The sequence below is a fragment of the Felis catus genome, chromosome E2, assembly GCF_018350175.1.
Source record: "Felis catus isolate Fca126 chromosome E2, F.catus_Fca126_mat1.0, whole genome shotgun sequence".
Classification (NCBI taxonomy): Eukaryota; Metazoa; Chordata; class Mammalia; order Carnivora; family Felidae; genus Felis; species Felis catus.
This window is the reverse complement of record NC_058382.1, coordinates 26,278,945-26,297,013: the sequence shown is the minus strand read 5'-3', so window position 1 is coordinate 26,297,013 and position 18,069 is coordinate 26,278,945. Positions and strand designations below refer to the sequence as shown.

Genomic DNA, 18,069 nt, shown 5'->3' with positions numbered 1-18,069 from the left:
TTTAAGTGCCATTTAAGTCTTTAAAATGATTTTACATCTTTAATCTATTTTTATTGCCACAACAGTATCCTGAATTAGAATTATTATCCCTCATTTAGAATTATTATTATTATTATTTTAGATGTGGGGCTCAATCTCATGACCCTGGGGTCATGATCTGAGCCAAAATCAAGAGCCAGACATTCAACTGACTGAGCCACCCAAACACCCCCAGAATTTTTTTACAAAGCACAAAAAATTGCAATAAATTGCTGATGGTCAAACTATGAGTCTTAAGTCAGAGTTCATTCACAAAATCCCAGAAGCTCAGAGTTGGCAGAGACTACTAAGGACATCCAATTCTGACTGCTCATCTAATGGAGGGGGGAAGAGGCTCAAAGGAGAGAGAGGTTTGCCTAAACCCAAATTAGGGTCTGGACTCTTAATCTCCAAATTCTTGTATTATACTCTGTTCCTTGGAGAGTGTGTGACTCTCTCTCTCTCTCTCTCTCTCTCTCTCTCTCTCTCTCTCTGCCATTGTCTCTGTATCTCTATATCTCTGTTTCTCTGCCTGTTTGTTTCTCTCACACATACACACACACACTGTACCAACTCCCCCTCTCAGAAAATACTCCCTTCTACCCTCACCCCGCACGCCCTACCCAGGATGTCTTCTCTCTAAATTCAGAAGGAGCAGAGGGTCTGTGCTAGTCCTGGTCCCCCTGATAAGCTAGACAGCATTTCATCTCAAACCCAAATGGCATTATTTCCCTCAGTATGTGTCCTCAGTGTCCAAGGGACTTCCAAGTTTCCCTCAATTTTTAGGGGAAAATAAGTTGAGGGGGGAGGTAAGTACATAATGAAGGGACCAGCATCATTTAGTGTGGTAGGGGCTCCCATGAGACATGGCTGCTAAGAAGATTCTGATCTTCTTCTGCCCCCACAGACTGAGAATCTGGTCTTGGAGAGCCAAACAGGAGGAGGATGGAAGTGGAGCAGCCACAGCCAGCAGGCCCTGTGTGCTATCACAGCACAGAGAAGACATGAGGGAAACAGCCAAGGGGAGTCCATAGTCAGAAAGAAAAACCCACACAAATGAAAACTATCAACTGCACTTGAGCAATAATGAAGAAAGCAGATCAGCAGAGGCAAAGCAAATTCCCACTGCTAGTCTAGCCTCTTCCCTTTCCCTTCCAAAAAGCTAACATGTGCGGGTTGATGGATATCTCCTAAGTCAAAGTCAGCAGCACAAGTAGAATTAATGAAGGCAATGGCATGGAAATGCATTGTATTAATATACCCAAGCAGAAAACAGATTCAAATGACTTTCATAAATGAATCCAAGCTAGGAACAGAAAGAAGATGCAGAGGACAATAGAAGGTAGGGGAGGGGTCTCAAGAAGGGGTGGGAAGACTTTGAAAATGATTACCAGAAGTTATTTATTGGAAGCCCTTGGTGGCATCAACTCAAGAGATGAACTGTCTGATTAAGCTACAACATGAAAACATGGCAGTATTCAAGGTATTGACACCAAAGAGGAGAATGAGGATGAGCAGAGGAAACTTTGAAAATCAAGAAAGTAATGAGCATGACTCCCCAAAAGTACATGTGCAATTGTATGCAAAGTGGAGTCCATGGGGGCAGAGTTCCACCGGACATTGATGGATGAAGTGACAGAGAAGCACTGTTCATTGAGCCTCTGCCACCTGCATTAGGATGAAGCTCTTCTAATAGGAATAGTGACTGTACTGGAGAAGGTCAGGGATCAGTCAGATCTGAGCAGTGGTTAACATTTCCAAGGAAAGATGGATATAACATGAGCATTTCCTAAGACTTCAGACCTCATAATTTCCTGTGAATTTATTGTAGCCAAGACGATGGAATCTCAGGCTGGGGAGTGTGGGTTTGTGACTTTCCCTCGAAGATGCCTATTTTCTTCATCTGGTGAAGAAAAAACGATGGTGGGGATTTTAGTTTCTACCTGTAGCAGAGTCAGTGGGCTCACCAACATTCCATCATGCCTCCCCCCCCCCCATTCCTGGCCCCCTTGCTATCTGGGAGAGATTTTTACAATTCTCTTACAATTTTGGTTAACACGTTAAATGGAAGTGACACATGTCAACATAAACTAATACATGGAAGAGCAAGTGCAGAAACCCTCTAGATATCTCTTTCACTGTTTTTGCCACATTTAAGATGGTATTCCAGATGGTGAAGCCTCCACTATCTTGGATCCTCGGGTAAGTATGTGAAGAATTTCCCCTTTCTCTTCCTTTCCTACCATAGACCTGAATAGATCAGGTGGTATGAGTGAGAAATAAATTTCTGCAATGTTAAGTAAAAGATAAACCTTTGTTGGCTTGAGATTCTGTTAGAGTATTATGGCCTAGCATACTTTGACTAATACACTGCCTACTGGGCACCAATCGCTATCCAAATTGATACTTGCCAAAGCACTGTGACATTAGTAAGCTGTCATAGGATTTATTATTTCAATTCGACAAGCATTCATTGAGTACCTACTAAGCTCCAGGCATTGTGGTAGGCCCTGTGACTACTGAGATGTGGAAGACCCAGGGTTTTTCCATTTGCCTGGGGAGACAAACTCATGGGCACATAATTATGATGTAGTGGGTGAAGTTTTACTGCATTGTGTTCAAAAGTACCATGAGGAAACCAGCAAGTGAAGTCCCAGAAGCTGAGGTGGGGTCAGGGTGTCAGGAATATCCTACAGAGGTGGTGTCTGAGCTGAGCTTTGGAGGAAGCAAATGGATGTATCAGGTAAAGAAGGCTCAAAGAACACTCAAGTCAGAGAATTTAAGATTAGAACACTTTCCTTTTGCTTCTCTTTTGGACCAACTTACCTTTAAAATCTTCTCAGGCATTTCTCCTTCTTGACAGCCTTTCTCACCTCTGCTCCCCCTCCCTCATCACCCACCACCACACACAGAACCTCAACCCTAGGCTAGGTTGCATAGCCCTTCTCTCTGTTTCACTAACATTCCAGCTCCTGGAATTACAAAACAGCATTTTGTAATACACCACCATCTTGTCTTCTTCTCCAGTGTGTTGGAACCTTGATGTCAGGTTCTGTCACTGTATTCCCAGAGCCCAACAGAGAGCTTACTCATCATACTCAAAAAAGGTTTTCTTTTTTTTTTTTGAAAAGTAAATAAAAACCGGAAAAGTGAACAATCCAATTAGAAACAACTCAAGGTTTCATCACAGGCCTAAGGAAATCTGGCTTCTCTCTGGCTACAAGCTCTAGGTATAATGAGGAGAAGGAGATTGGAAGGGAGGGGCTGCACAAGACAGGAGTCTAGGGACCCAGAGAAAGTATGGTCCAGCTGGGAAAAATCATCTGGGCCAGGAAAGGACTGACCTGGGAAAAATAATCTGGGCCAGGAAAGGGCCAACCTTTAAAAGCAAAGGGTGGGGGCAGCAATTCAGTGAGGTGAGGTCATGGAGGTGTCATGAGCTATTGACTTTGTTCAGTCATTAGTATGCATTGACTGTTGACCAAACAATAGCATCTCTGTTTCCTACGATTTCTAATTTCTACAGGAGCCTCTCTGGCTTTCTGGAGTTTCTGTTAGCACATGTAAGCATCTCAATGGTAAATTCCAAGTGTCACAGATGTTATTGGCAGGCTGAGGTCTAAAGATAATCCTGCATCTGGGAATCAACAGATATTTGATAAGCCCTTGCTCTGGATGAGGTGCAGGGATAGGAGTGGGGAAGACACCATGACACACTGGACCTGAGTTCTGGAGTAGTTACAGTCTTCTGGGGAAAGAGACATGTTCTACCCTGTCAATTGACTCCTCAGGGTGAGGGTGGGGTGCAGAACACCCCCAGCTAACATCAGACATCATAGTGGTCCAGGGACTAGAGCCAGGCTGGGCTGGTGCTCATGCTGGAGGCTTAGGATAGGAGAGAGCCAGAAGGGGGAAAAAGCTGTTTCCTATGGATAGCAATAATCAATACCAGGGAAGTCAACTTCTGTGCTCAAGTTCAAGAAAGAAAGACGGGACCAAAAATGGAAGAATTATTGAAAGTCAGAAGTCAAGAAAAGATTAAACAGTAAAAGACTAGAGGAACAGGATGAGAGGAGAAAGAAGATCCAAGACACTTAGCTGTGAACTAGGCTGAAGATCCCAATGTCCATTTTTATTGGTCTTTAGCCATAACTTTTGTGGGTGGATGGATTTATTTGTAGACTCAGTGTCTGGATGTACATCTATGTAGTGCTTTAAGCCAGGACCCACAAAACCCAGTCCCAGGGTGAGTTAGAGGTCAAGAGAAACCACAATTAAGAGTAATTTTCAGGAACACCTGCATGGCTCAGTTGGTTGGGCATCTGAGTCTTGATTTCAGCTCAGGTCATGGTCACAGGGTCATAGGATTGAGCCCCGCATCAAGCTCTGCTCTGAGCTTGGAGCCTGCTGAAGATTTTTTCTCTCTCTCTCTGTCCTTCACCTCCTGTTCAGACTCTCTCTCTCTCTCTCTCTCTCTCTCTCTGTCTCTTTCTCACTCTTTCTCTCTCCCCCCAAAATTAAAATAAAAATAAAAAAGAGTAATTTCAAAGCAAGTACTCCCATCTTTGATTTATAATTTTTCAGATGCAAAGGAGGGCATTGTTGACCTTTAACACATTTCTGGTTTTTTTCTCTCATCCACTTTGCTCGTGTGCTATAGCACTCCAAAATTATTATTTTCCAAACCACCCTGAAAATTTTCAGCCTCAGTCCTGCCTCCCCAAGACCTCTTGTATTTCCCTTCTTCTCCCTTTCTACAAATTCTGCACTACTGAGTCTAAAGACCTGGCCTGCTGAGAGGTGCCCTTCTCAGATAATAGAGAGTGGGCTCAGCCAGAATGCTCATTAGTAGGTAGAGGGTCAGGGAAGACTGGGAACATTCATCTTTTAAATGTTATATCCCATCGTATATGTAACAGACCACCAAATGCCAAATGTGAAGCAATGCTTGGCGGAGGCCTAAGGATCTATGTGCAGGCTCAGACAGCATTCCTAAGTCTTCTGTGGAACATCGTGGAGATTTCCTGGGAGAGTACTGTGAAGTGTCCCAGGGAGAACATTCCAGTCCTTCTAGGGAAAAATTAGATCTCCCAGTTCATGCTAAAATTTAGAGGAAGTCTCCCTGTGCCTCTGTGATGGTCCAGATTCTAGATGTAGGTTTGACGCAGCATTTCATGCTTGATTTCCCCCCTCATTGCTTCCACATTCTCAACCAACATTATTAAATGCTTGTGCTTTGATGGTAGGGCACACCTTAGATTTTCCAACTATAAAATGATCCTATTTTATAACACTGCAGGCACCGCATTGCTTGAATGCTTCTCAGTCCTGGAATCAATCCTGCTCAAGCCAAGTTGTTGAAAAAAAAAAACTCCCCAGCCATTTTCCATTCATCTCAAACGTTGAATTTCCTGACATAATTGCCCAATCCTGGGGTGTCTCTGCCTCTTCGTCTCACAGCTGGAGGAGATTGGTACCATTTCCTTGCAGATAGAAGCAGAGCAGGAGGGTTAGTTCCCTCACAGACAGTGAAAATATAATTTTTTCATGAATAGTGAATTTTCTAAGAATTAGCCTAATCCACAAAATGCACTTAAAGTATGAGAACAGGAATTCAAAGCAAGTCCTGTAACAACAGATGAACTTGTTTAACGACCACATCAGCCACTTTCCAGCAGACTGGGCCTTTGAGAGGGCTCTGTCCCTGAGGAGTCCTAATCTCAGATATTTCTAGGTAGCCAAATACTATTTCTTAGCCAGCATCTTTCCTCCCTCATGCTTGCATATCAACTTCTCTCCTTGCAACAACACTGTGACAGTTGTGTGTGCTGCGAGGAATTAGAACAGGGCTTTCCAAAGAGTATTCTCTGGAACCCTGGTCTCTAAGATGAACTGTGCAGACAGGTTCCTCAATTCAATACATTTGGGAAAGACCTCAGGCTATGGAGATTTACAGTGCAGATTGACTGTGTCTTAGTTTGAGCTCACCAAGAGCATTTACTAAGATAAAGATTCCCGATTCCTGGAAGATGCAGAACAGAATAGGAAAAGCAGTAAGGGTGAGTTAGAGAGCCAGCTACCACTGTGAACTGAAGTTAATCCCACTGGGGACCTTTGCAGCCAGACAGAACTCGGATCTGTCATCTCACCTGAGGGTGGTGCGGGAGAGCTGGGGTGGCTCCACACCACCTCCATCCCTCTTTATTTGAGGGCTCTTCCTCAGGAGTGTTCATTCCTTGGCATTTCTTACTTGCTTTGGCTGAGGAAAGTGGACTCCAAGGATTAAACAAGGGCTTCAGGAACAGAAATGTGTGCACTGACCATGGAAGTAGGGCTGGTAAGCACTGAAGGAGGGAGAGGGAAGGATATGGGTGGATGCTGATGGCGTCTGCCGAAGATTGTCAATTCATACACTGTGACAAATTTTTGACAAACCTAGCTCAAACACTTAGCAGGTAGACATATAAAACTGGAGCTGAATGTGGTGCTTCTGTTATGAGAATAGCAGAGTTTTCAACCAGGGGGAAAGAAGATACTGGAGGGGTGGGGGTAGGTCTATTTTTTTTCCTGACAAGTGCCTCAGCTCTTTTTTGTTATTAATCTTGGATTTTTCTTTCATGTTCTCCACACATCTTTGGAAGCCCTTCTTTTCTGGAAGCCAGTGGACAGATTTGGCTCAGTGAAAGGAAGAAGTGTAGCGGTTGGACCAGCCACCCAAAGGATGGATGAACAGTGAACTTCCCAGTCCTGGACATAGTCTAACAGTTTAAGGATTCCCTGTGTGTGTGATGGGGAGGAGGGGATATTAAGTGTGGGGATGTTTGTTAGAAGGCCAGACATTCAGACTCTTGAGTTTGTGTTGTTTTAAAGTCTTCATTTTGATTCTTCCTCGAGGATTGAAGGGCAGGGAGAGAGAGAGAGAGAAAGAGAGAGAGAGAGAGAGAGAGAGAGAGAGAGAGAGAGAGAAACCAGGACATTTACCCCCTATATCTTTGCTTACTTGGAATCTCTAGCATTAGCTGTGTCTCTCAGTGTCCCTTAGGCAGCCTCAGCCGTTATTTGGTTTTTACTGGAAGGCTCTAACTTCTGAACTTCAGACAAAAGATGGAAGACTCAATTCTGCTCCCCATTACACATTTACCTGCTCCCCATTACACATTGTCTGTGGGGAAATCTTCCCTTTTTACAGAACTAGGGTAGGAGGTGGGTCAGGGAGGGTAATGTCCTGAAGTCCTAAAGTCATGGCCTGCTGTGGCAAAGGCCATTATCTCTCTTCCCTTACCACCATGTTAGAAGTACCACAAGAAACTCAGCCTGTGCTGAGATTCTTAACCACGTCTCAAGCTTCCAGATTGCTGAGGAGGTGGGGAACTTTTTGCATTCTTAATTCAGAAAGTTGTGCTTGTCTATTGATAAGAAATAATAGTTGTCTTTTGTTCAAAGAGTCAGAAAAATGGATTAGCCCCTTGGGAATATACAGATTTGGTTTAAATTAATCTTCCAAAGATGTATGGAGAACATGAAAGAAAAATCCCAGATTAATAATAAAAAAGAGCTGAGGCACTTGTCAGAAAAAAAAAAAATTAAAGAAAACAAGGAAACCTAATTCCCCAAATCCCAGGAGCGATTGCCTTTCTGCTCTCTGTAGTATTCTGTATTCTAACAGAGCAGTCCTGGGTATACAGTGTGTTTCCAGGACCCTTCTAATTCAGTTTACCCAGTGCCTTCTGATACCTCCCAGGTAAGAGATGCCCTTTTGTATTTTAATTTACCCAATGAAACAAAGTTCTGTGCTGGCCCCAGGGGAAACAAGTGCATTAGGAACTGGGGAAGGAGGTTATGCTTGTCAACTATCTGTTTGCTCCCAGATCCACTTCCTGCATTCTCTATCCCATTTGCTGTCATTGGAAACTACATTTCCCAGACTCCCTTGCTCCCTATGTGGGGTGAGAGAAAAAGAAAAGCCAGGGTATTTCTTCCCATCTCCCTCTGCTTATTTTGGTGTCTCTGGTAGTGGCTGTGTCACCTCCACTGTTTCAGCTTCCACCAGGCAGTCCCTCCCAGATACTTCCCAGCAGCCCCTGTCAAGGTTTTAATTCCTGCCAGGAGGCCTGGCTTCTGGACTCTGTAGACCCATCTCTTCCCATTGTCCTTCCAGCCCTTAGGTGATGGTGACTTGCCACTGTTGCTAATTTTGGCTCACCATACTGTCCTCTGCTTGGCATCTTGGTTCTGGCATTATCTGTGCCACAGTTTCCCCAAATCAAATTGCCTCTGGTTTGGAAGACCTGGACTGACTTTTGCTTTTCTGACTAGACCATCATTATTATAGTGGTCTGTGCTGTGGGTGGGGGACAAAAATTCCCTATTACCCTCCATTGGCCAATGATATGAGAAGATGATTCTCCTAATTGAGGAGTGTGCTAAACAGAAGCTAGGTTACAGAGAACAAGGATGTGGGTCAACATTACTATCACATAATAGTCATAGAGGCCTCTCAATGCTGTAGTTCCCACAATTAGTTCCCTCTGCCCTGACCCAGAACATTCTGAGATTGTTACTATTACTTATTATTATTATCCTATTTTACGAGTATGTAAATTGAAGGCTAACATGAAAGGTCAGCATGGGGTTTGAACACAGGCAGTCTGACTCCGGAGCTTGTACTCCTGATCCCTACTTTGATGCCCTGATGTATTCTCCACATGGTCCCCAAAATAAGCACTGCCCAAGGCCCTCTGTTTCTGATCTTCTCAGACCTGTCTTGGTTTCTTTTGGCTTTAAATGGAAGTTGGGCTGAAGAAGAAATAAAAACATGTCCGATTTTTGCACCTTAGCTTTCATTTGACTTCTAACCAAGACAAGTCTTTAATCAACTCTGCCATAAAATGGTAGAAACAGCCCCTAGGTCCTGATGCTAAGGCTGTAACTATGGGAACCACTTCATAGATACCCACACTCTTTCCAATACAGCAGTAACAAGCCATCCTCCACACTCTCTTACCATCTATAGGAACATCTGAGGGCATTTTCAAGATGCTGAGTGAAGTTAGGGGTAGGCTCCACTCACAGAATGGACAAAGCTCATTACTCTATGAGGGGGCGGAACGATGACACCAGCCTCAGTAGCAAATTTCTCTAAACTGGTGACAACCATTGATGTAAACTTCTTTTTCTTCCAAGAGTGTTTCAGGCCATACACTAAAAGGCTGTGCACCTACCCATTCCCTGGGAGCCAGGCCTCATTAAGAAACGAACTTAGTTGTGTCCAAAAGTTCTTCAGAAAGACAAATTAACTAAGCTTTTTATAAACCGTGGCCTTGGGGATGAGGAGGAACTGGGTTATTCCCAGAGAGTCTGCTCCACTGATGCAGGAAGCCTGTTGTCTTGCAAAGAGCCCTTGAATGGAGTGACTGTGAAGGAACAAGGCACCTATTAGGGGAGAAAAGAATTTTCAGAGACTGAACCGGGGCTGACCTGGTTTCTTGTTGGGGAGCTGTTTGCCTGGTGCTGCAAGTAGAATGCAAGAGGGAATATGTTTCAGGTTTGTGTCATCATCACTATCATCATTGTCCCCATCAATGACATTATCATCCTCAACCCCAAACATTACTTATTGAGTCAGTTATTACTGCAGCCAAATAAACTTGGGATAATTATGAAATTTGGGTCCACATCTAGTCTCAAGCCACTCAGTCAAATATCTGTCAACCATTTTCCTACTATTTGTGTTGTGCTGAACCACTTGTTCCCCAGCCTGTCTGCACATTAGAATCATCTGAGCCTGGGCCTCCCAATAGACCAATAAAATCTAAATCTCTGGTTGTGGGACCTAGCATTTGTATTTTTTTTAACATTTACTTATTTATTTTGAGAGAGAGAGAGAGGGAGAGAAAGAGAGAATCCCAAACTAAAAGTGCAGAGCCTGATGTGGAGCTTGAACTCATGAACCATGAGATCATGACCTGAGCCAAAATTGAGTTGGACGCTTAACCAACTGAGCCACCCAGGCACCCCTGGATTTTTTAAAAAGTGCCCCTGGAGACTCTAACGTGCAACTAAAGTTGAGAAGAATTGTGCTAGGAACTATGAAAAGATAAAACAAAACAAAGAAACAAAACAAAACACCTGACCTCTGGGTACTTACTGCCCAGTTAGGGAAATGTATGCAGCTAAATAACAATGTATGTGTTAACTAATGAAATAAGACAACAACTCAAAGGGACAAACAAGTTAGGAAGATGTGGAGGGAAGAGTGGTTTTGAGAATTTGTGAGAGCTTTGTGGAAGAATTGGAAATTGAGAAGGGACGTAAGGACAGTCAGATAGCGGTTGGGTTATTCCAAGCTGAAGTGGCCCAATAGTCCTAGAAAAGGAGATTAAATGTGTTATATTCTGGAAGCAGTGGCTAGATCAAGAATACATTAAATGGTGGGTTACTACGAGAGAAGATTAAAAAGGTAGGTCACCAGCTGGATTGGAGTCAGCCTTGACTAAGCTGCACAGCAGATTTCTAGAACTTCTTCATCATGCATAACTGACATTTTGTATGAATTGAACATAGTACCTACAGTTAACAATACAGTTTGTGCACTTAAAAATGTTTAGAAGATAGATCTCATGCTAAACATTTTTACCACACACACAAAAAGAACACAAGGAAACAATTAGAAGTGATGGGTACATCTATTACCTTGATTGTGGTGATGGTTTCTTGTGTGTATGCATATGTTCAAACTCATCAAATTGTACACATCATATATATGCATTTTTTATATATCAATTATATCACAATAAAGCTGTTTTTTAAAAAGTTTATTTTTGAGAGAGAGAGAGCATGCAGAAGGAGCAGAGAGAGAGAGAGAGAGAGAGAGAATTCCAAGCAGGCTCTGCATTGTCAGCATAGAGCCTGACACAGGGCTTGAACTCATGAACTGTGAGATCATGACCTGAGCCAAAACCAAGAGTCAGATGTTCAACTGACTGAGCCACCCAGAAGTCCCGATAAAGTTGTTTTTAAAAAGAGAAAGGAAAGAAAATGGCCTTGACTTTAAGCTAAGGTGCTTGGGTAATGGAGGAATTATTGACTTCTGTGTAAGGGAGTTCAAGACACAGAGATTTTAAATTTCTGTTCATTGGGGGTTTGCGTTAATAATGTAATGAAATGTAATATGGACTGGAGTGGAACAGAACGACCTGCAAAGCTATTGCATTATCTCAGGAATGAGAAATTTGACCAAGACAAAGGCTATATATAGAGAGAAAGCTAGAGAAGAATCTCTGGAAGAAGAGTCACTGGGTCCTAGTGACCAATGGGATATTAGAGTTCCTGGCTTGGGTGACTGATTGTGTGGTGGTGATATTAACCAAACAGGAAGGCAGCCAGTCTGGTGTAGTAGAGGCTCAAACTTTGGGACAGCTGGCCTGAAGTTCAGCTGCAGCTCAGTCACTCACTGAACAAATGAGCTTAGACTCTGAGATTTACTTTCCTCGTCCATATAGAGGGTTTACAATATCTGCCTTTATGTTAGCTGGGAAGGTTAAAAATAGTGTATATGTAATGCCTACCATAAGGCCTTGCACAGAGTAGCAATGCAGTTGGTGTTATTATTTTTAGTATCATTTCAAAACATAGGGGAAGATGTTAGGATAAGTGGACATTCTATTGAGTTAAGCTTTAGACATGTTATACTTGCAGGATATCTCAGGAGAAAAGTCCAATAGGCAATAGGTAATATGGGCCTTGTGCTAAAGGGAGGGTCATCTACTTAGAGGTGACAGCAGAAATTCATGGAGGTGGATGAGATTTCCCAAGGAAAGTATATACAGAAAGGGGGGTAAAGAGTGGGTTTGGGTTTTATATCAGTCAGGACTCATTACAAGTGATAGAACCCTAACTCAAGTGGCTCAAGGAAAAGAATGGAGAAAGGAGGCAATTTATCGACTCTAGTTACTGAAGTTACAGGAGAAGTTTCACACATGGTTGCATGTCGAATGCAGGTGCTTGGAAGATGTCATGGATGTCGTGAGGATTCTTTTTTCTACTCTCCTGGATGGAATCATTCTCAAATTTGTTTTTGCTGTCTTAGGGCAAAAATGGCCCCAAGGCTTTATTCTATATCTTAGAAATACCAACAGAAAAAAGGCATGTCTTTCTCAGCAGTTCCAGGAAAGGAGCCAAGACTGATTCTCTTTAGCTCATTGCTCTTGTGCCCATTCCTGAGACAATCCCCCTGACTTTATCTGACTTTACCTGAGTCTGGGTTACATGACCCCTTCGAGCGGAGGAATGGGCTCAGGACCACCAAAACAACACGAACTGGGAGTAGAGAAGGTGTGTCTGCACAAAGGAAAACTGGAGGTGCTGTTAATCCACTAGAACAGGAGTCCACAAGTCAAATCCTCCTTCTTACAGTCCTTTTTTATAAATAAAGTTTATTTGGAACAGAGCCACATCCACATGTTTATGCATTATCTACAGTGGATTTTGAGCTCTAGCAACAGAGCTGTGTCATTACTACTGAGACCATCTGTCCTGCAAAGCCTAGAATATATACTATCCTACTGTCCTTATAGACTAACTCACATTTTCCTCCACTATCTAGAGCTCTGAGCTTCTCTCTGTGGGTATAACCTCTTCCGAGTCTTTGTAATAATCCCTGGGGGGAATTGTCTTGATTATGCTATTAAAATTTAAAGGATATCCTGGCCCTTTACAGAAAAGTTTACCAACCCCTGCACTAGAACCTAAGTCCATAAGAACCAGAACATTGTCTGTTAAATGTACTGCTGTATACCCAGTGCTGGCAGAATGCCTGATAGACGGTAGGTACTTAATGAGTATTTGTGGAATGAAAAGGGAAGTGGATGCTGGGTTCAAATAAAGATTGTATATCTACTACCAAACAATAGAGAGAATCAACACTTAATGAGGGTCAGCCTAAGGGACAGGAGGGAGAACAGAAGAGAGGGCATTGTAGCAGGAGCCATGTCTCTGGAGCTACATGAGGAGAATAGCTCAGAGAATCAGGCCAACTGCAGGAATGGGAGAGGAGGCTCGTGGGTCTGAATGGTAAGAGGGCTCTCAACATGCTGAGTTTCCCCAAAGCTGGGTCAGTGGATGTAGCATGTTGAAGGGTGGGTTGAAGAGGTGGAAACGGTTCAGGTTTGGGGACTTGAACAGATGCTGAGCAATGAAGGGTCATGTGGGAAGGGGACAATCTTTCACATTTAGGTTGATAGGAGGGGAGGCCAGCATTCTTAAAATGCCTGGGTCCTTCAGGAAGGTCTTTCTCTCCTGATCATGGCTTGGAAGTGAACTTCTGAGAACCCATCCTGTCTGCTCTGATATCCATCCTTCAAACAGCTAGGAAGCATGCCACACAAGTCCAATATCATACATGGTTAAAAGGATCTGCTGTCCCTTTACTGACTAAGGGACATTTTCCTCCAAGATCTAAAGCTCTAGGCTTTTCCCTGTTGGTTTAACATCTTCTGAGTCTTTGTAATAAGCCCTGGGGGAATTGCCCTGTATACAGTGTTAAAATGTAAAGCAGGAAGTATAAAGGCTGGGCTTTCTTCTTTTTTTCTTGACTTTAATTCAAAGACCCCTTCTACTAACTTTATTGGAGTCTATTAATCCATGTCAAAATCACCCATCTCACAGGTACAAACTTCCAGTTACGAAATAAATAAGTCACAGAGATGAAAAGTACAGCAGAGGGAATATAGTCAATAATATTGTAATAATGTTGCATGGTGACAGATGGTGACCACACTTAACATGGTGAGCAATGACTAATGTATAGAATTATTGAATCACTATGTTGCACACTTGAAACCAATACAACACTGTATGTCAACTATACTTCAATAACAAATTTTAAAAAATCATCTATCTCAGTTTCAGTTGTATTTAAATCAATTCAAACATTTGCAGAGTCGACTGAAGGCAGGATTCCCTCCCGAGGAATTCTTCATATGCTGGTTTCCTCTGTGTGAGTCTGAAGTGAAATAAGGCTGGTGAAAGAAGCATCCAGCAGGGTTTCAGGACTCAGTAGGCATTCACAAATCCATTTCCCCCTTCCAAAGTGGGCCTGGGATGAGGCTGGTGCTTCCCACTGGCCTTTGATCCTAGGAAGGGGAATTTCAGAGGGCTTTGACTATTTAGCCTCCCTTCAGGGAAAGTAGTCTTCACATTAATTCATTACCCAGGGTTAGACATCCAAGGATGCCCTTGGTATGCTGCTTCAAATAAGCTTTTGCATTTAGGTTTTCCTTGAGAAAAGTTGCTTAAGATGTCACCCAAGCTAGGTGAAACTCATTAAGTCATTCCCTGGGAAGAGAAGACATTCTGCTGCTAAGGCAGGGCCCTCTCTCAAGAGTGCCATTATGCCCTTCTTACCCTGGCTGGTGGTGGCCTCTCGTGTGGTTGTGAGGATAAAAACACAGATTGTGAGCCCCTGGGTGAGGCCTGGCCTGCCTACCCCTCATTCTTTGACAGCTGATTCTTCTGGACACAAATCAAGTCAGATGGGCCCCGGCTTCACAAGACACACTGGGCCAGTGAACATGGGGATTTGCTGAGAGTCACTCCCCGTCCTCACCAATGTCCAGCTCTGCACCCCCACTCCCCGGGCTTGTTGATCTGGATGCCTCCCGGCCTCCTCCCCCGGGACCTCACACAGTGTCAGTGTGAACCTAGGACCAACCTAGGCCCCAGGAAATAAAATTAATGAGGGTGAGCAGGGAGGGTGGGGTGAGGATATTTCAGGCTCCTACTAACGTCTGGAGACGTATTTAGAATTTCTTTTGGGGATCCTTTTGCAATCCTGTGTGTTCCAGCTTGCTGCCACTAGGGGCTGCTGTTGTCAGGGAGTAGAAACAAACCGAGAACTGTTTACAAAGGGAAAAAGAAAAAAGACAAAGCAATGATTATTTCAGTTCGTGAATATTTTTGTGGCTGGGGTGGTGTGCTTGCCCTCTGCCCCCATTTTGCAAGTATGTGACTCCTTTCTTACCGAGTGGCCCTGCCAGGACGGCCCCATTAGAAGGTCCCTTCCATTTGATCTGTAGGCTTTGTGTTGACAGGTGCAGGCTGCTATGGCTGATGCAGGGCCAGGCTGGACTCCGTGCTTCATCCAACAGAGTACCTAGACAGGAAAAGCTCTTCTGAAGACATGGAGTGGAGTTGGGTTTTCCATTATAAGTTGGGTAATGAATATGGAAGAGAGCAAACTAGATTGGGAGGCAGGCTGTGATCAGCCTATCTCCACAGATTCTGTAGTTCTCCACAGGGCTAACACCAAGATAAGGAACAGTCAATGCTTCAATTTAATCCTGCATGACTTTAATGGGCACCTACTATGTGCAGGATACCTTACTCTAGTTCAACAGCATTTATTTAAGCCCTCGGAAGAGCCAGGTTAGAAATTTGTAAGGTGGGGTAGGGGAAGAGTTGAGAGGCTTTTGAAGACAGCTCACAGGAGCAAGGAAAGTAAGGAAAACCTGTAAATTGTATTTATTTAATTCACCAGGAAACATAAACTAGAAGAGGCAAACAGTGAATTAAAGGGTAGGGTGTATGCTTTCTTTATTTCTTATGGCTAAAAAGCATGAAAGCTGGAAAAATGAATCCCTGCTGAGGAATGATTTCCTCCATATTGCTAAAAGGTCATGGTGGAATTGTTTTATTATTATTATTGTTATTGTTGTTGTTGTTATTCTTATCTTGGACATTTTTTGCCAGTGTAAGCAATTGTCTGCAAAGGACATGCATTGTTACTTGTCAATTTAGCCTCAAAAGAAAACAAAACAAATAAAAATCCATTCCTCCCTTATTGGAAATAGACCTGAAATTGACAGCATTAATAATGGGATCTTCCTGCTGCAGAATTTTGGTCTGGGCTTGAGCACTCTTATGGTTTGGCACTTTAGGCCCCAGGAAAGGATTTTTTATGAGGGCAGAATCCAGGCAGGACTTCTGCATTTGCTCTCTGCAGCCCTTAGCCGGGAGCAGACAGCACTGGAGGGAAACAATGACAGCCTACAGCCATCTGTACTAGATTTTCCTCATGCAGCCAGGCAGCCACAATCCAGGCATGCTTTGGTGTCTGCCCTGGCCCTCCAGACACAGTGGGAGATTTCTGGACATAGAGTCAGGACCTGTGTGTAGAGGGACAGGGGAGCAGTCAGGGAAATGTGTGCCTACTCCTGAAACCCATGAATATATGGAAACTTCTTTACCCTCTATTACCTTATAACAGTGTACAATGAGTATGTGGGAAAATGTGTGGAATGAGTCTGGTCCATTGTCTTGCATGTAGTAGGTGCTCACAAATGTCATTCCCTCTTCTTCTCCCTTCCCTATGGACTTGCTCCCCTGCATCAACCATTCCAAGGATTCTGTTGAGATTTCTGTTGGTGTTTCAGGAATGTCCAGTGTGGTCAGCTCAAGGGGGGAGGGCAATTTCCCCAGACTCTCCAGGGCCAAATAGGAGAACAGCATCCAGGTGGAGATCTGGATGGAAAACTAGTAAGTCAAAAACACACCTAATGGAGAGGCTGTTGGAGGGCGAAAGACCTCATTTTGCTGAGAGTAACAGCAAGGGGCTTTAAGTGTCTATGGATTCTGCGTGAGTTGTGTATTTTCTGCTTGTAAAGCATTTGACAGGTTTTTAAATGCATCAAACTGAGCAGATTTGTTGTGAAATGCAGCACACATGTGCTGAGCATTTTAGTAGAATCATAGCCACCAGGAATGCTTTTCTTCTGGTGTGAAAATACAAAGACAAATGCCTCCTCCTTCCTTTGATCACAGTTCCCAGCGCAGAGATCTCTGGATTTACATAAATAGAAAGATTAATTTGTATGTCTGAAAATCACACTCTACCAGATTTCTCAACTTTGTCTTTTTTTGTTGAAGGCTCAGCACTCAGGGACTCTTAGAGATGGAAGTGACCTACAGTCATTATTGACACTAACCTGTCTGAGAAGTTTCATCTATATCCTCTCTGTCTAAAGGGTGGTCCAGGAACAGCAAGCATCAGCATCACCTGGAAGCTCACTGACAATGGAGAATCTCAGCTGCACCTCGGACCTAAAGAACCAGAATCTGCATTTTAACAAGACTTCCACGTGATTCACCAACAACTGGAGTTTGTGAAGCGTTGTTCTCCTTCAGCTCTGACAGTTGCCACCCACTTCCCTGGAGGAGAGCCAGCTCTTCAAAATTTTTATACTCATTAGCCATCATGAGCTTTCTGAAGCATGAGCTATCTGAAGCAGCATGTAGTATGTCAGCCCCCTCTTCTCCACACAAAACACTTAATTGACTCACCCAACAAATATTTATGGTCTGCCGACTCTGTGCTAAGTGTTCGTGGGGGAGGAAAGAAATGTATGTGAAGAGAGTGGCTCTGCACCCCATTGCCCTTCCTTCTCCAGACTCCTGATGTATTCAGGTGGTTCTCAGATGATATGGCTCTCTGACCTCGTTGTTATTCTTCTTCAGTTCATCCCAGGTGTCAAAGTAATTCTTTTAGCATCAATTCATCAAAAAATATTTATTGAATCCCTCTTAAAATCAGACACATAAACAAGATCATGTATTTCTTTTTTTTTTCTTCTTTTGTCTAACCATATGATCCAGCAGTCCCACTTCTGGGTATTTATCTAAAATAACTGAAATCAGGATCTTGAAGAGATACGAGCACTCCCAAGTTCATTTCAGCATTATTCACAGTAGCCAAGATGTGGATACAACCACAATAGCTATCAGTGGATGCATGGATAAAGAAAATGAGGAAACGTTAGAAAATGGAACCTTAGAAAAGAGAGAAGTTCTACAATACGCAATGACAGAGATAAACCTCGAGGACATTATGCTGGGAGGAATAAGACAATCACAGAAGGACAAATACTGAATGATTTCACTTACATGAAGCATCTCAAATATTTAAATCCAAAGATTCAGAGTGGTATGGTGGTTTCCCAGGGTTGGGGGAAAAAAGAAATAGGGAGTTACTAATCCATAAGTACAAAGTTTCAGTTA

At 43.2% G+C, this 18,069-nt stretch overlaps 1 long non-coding RNA gene across 2 annotated transcripts; it reads left to right on the top strand.

Annotated features, from left to right (window-relative positions):
- The first annotated feature begins 2,533 nt into the window (after window positions 1-2,533).
- Window positions 2,534-17,350, top strand: LOC123382325. 2 transcript variants are annotated; one of them, XR_006590544.1, is made up of 3 exons: window positions 2,534-2,761; window positions 6,660-6,797; window positions 17,040-17,350. It is a non-coding gene; the product is annotated as an uncharacterized LOC123382325 (long non-coding RNA). The 2 variants fall into 2 exon arrangements; XR_006590543.1 differs by lacking the exon at window positions 6,660-6,797 and having other exon boundaries at window positions 16,942-17,350.
- The last annotated feature ends 719 nt before the right edge of the window (window positions 17,351-18,069 follow it).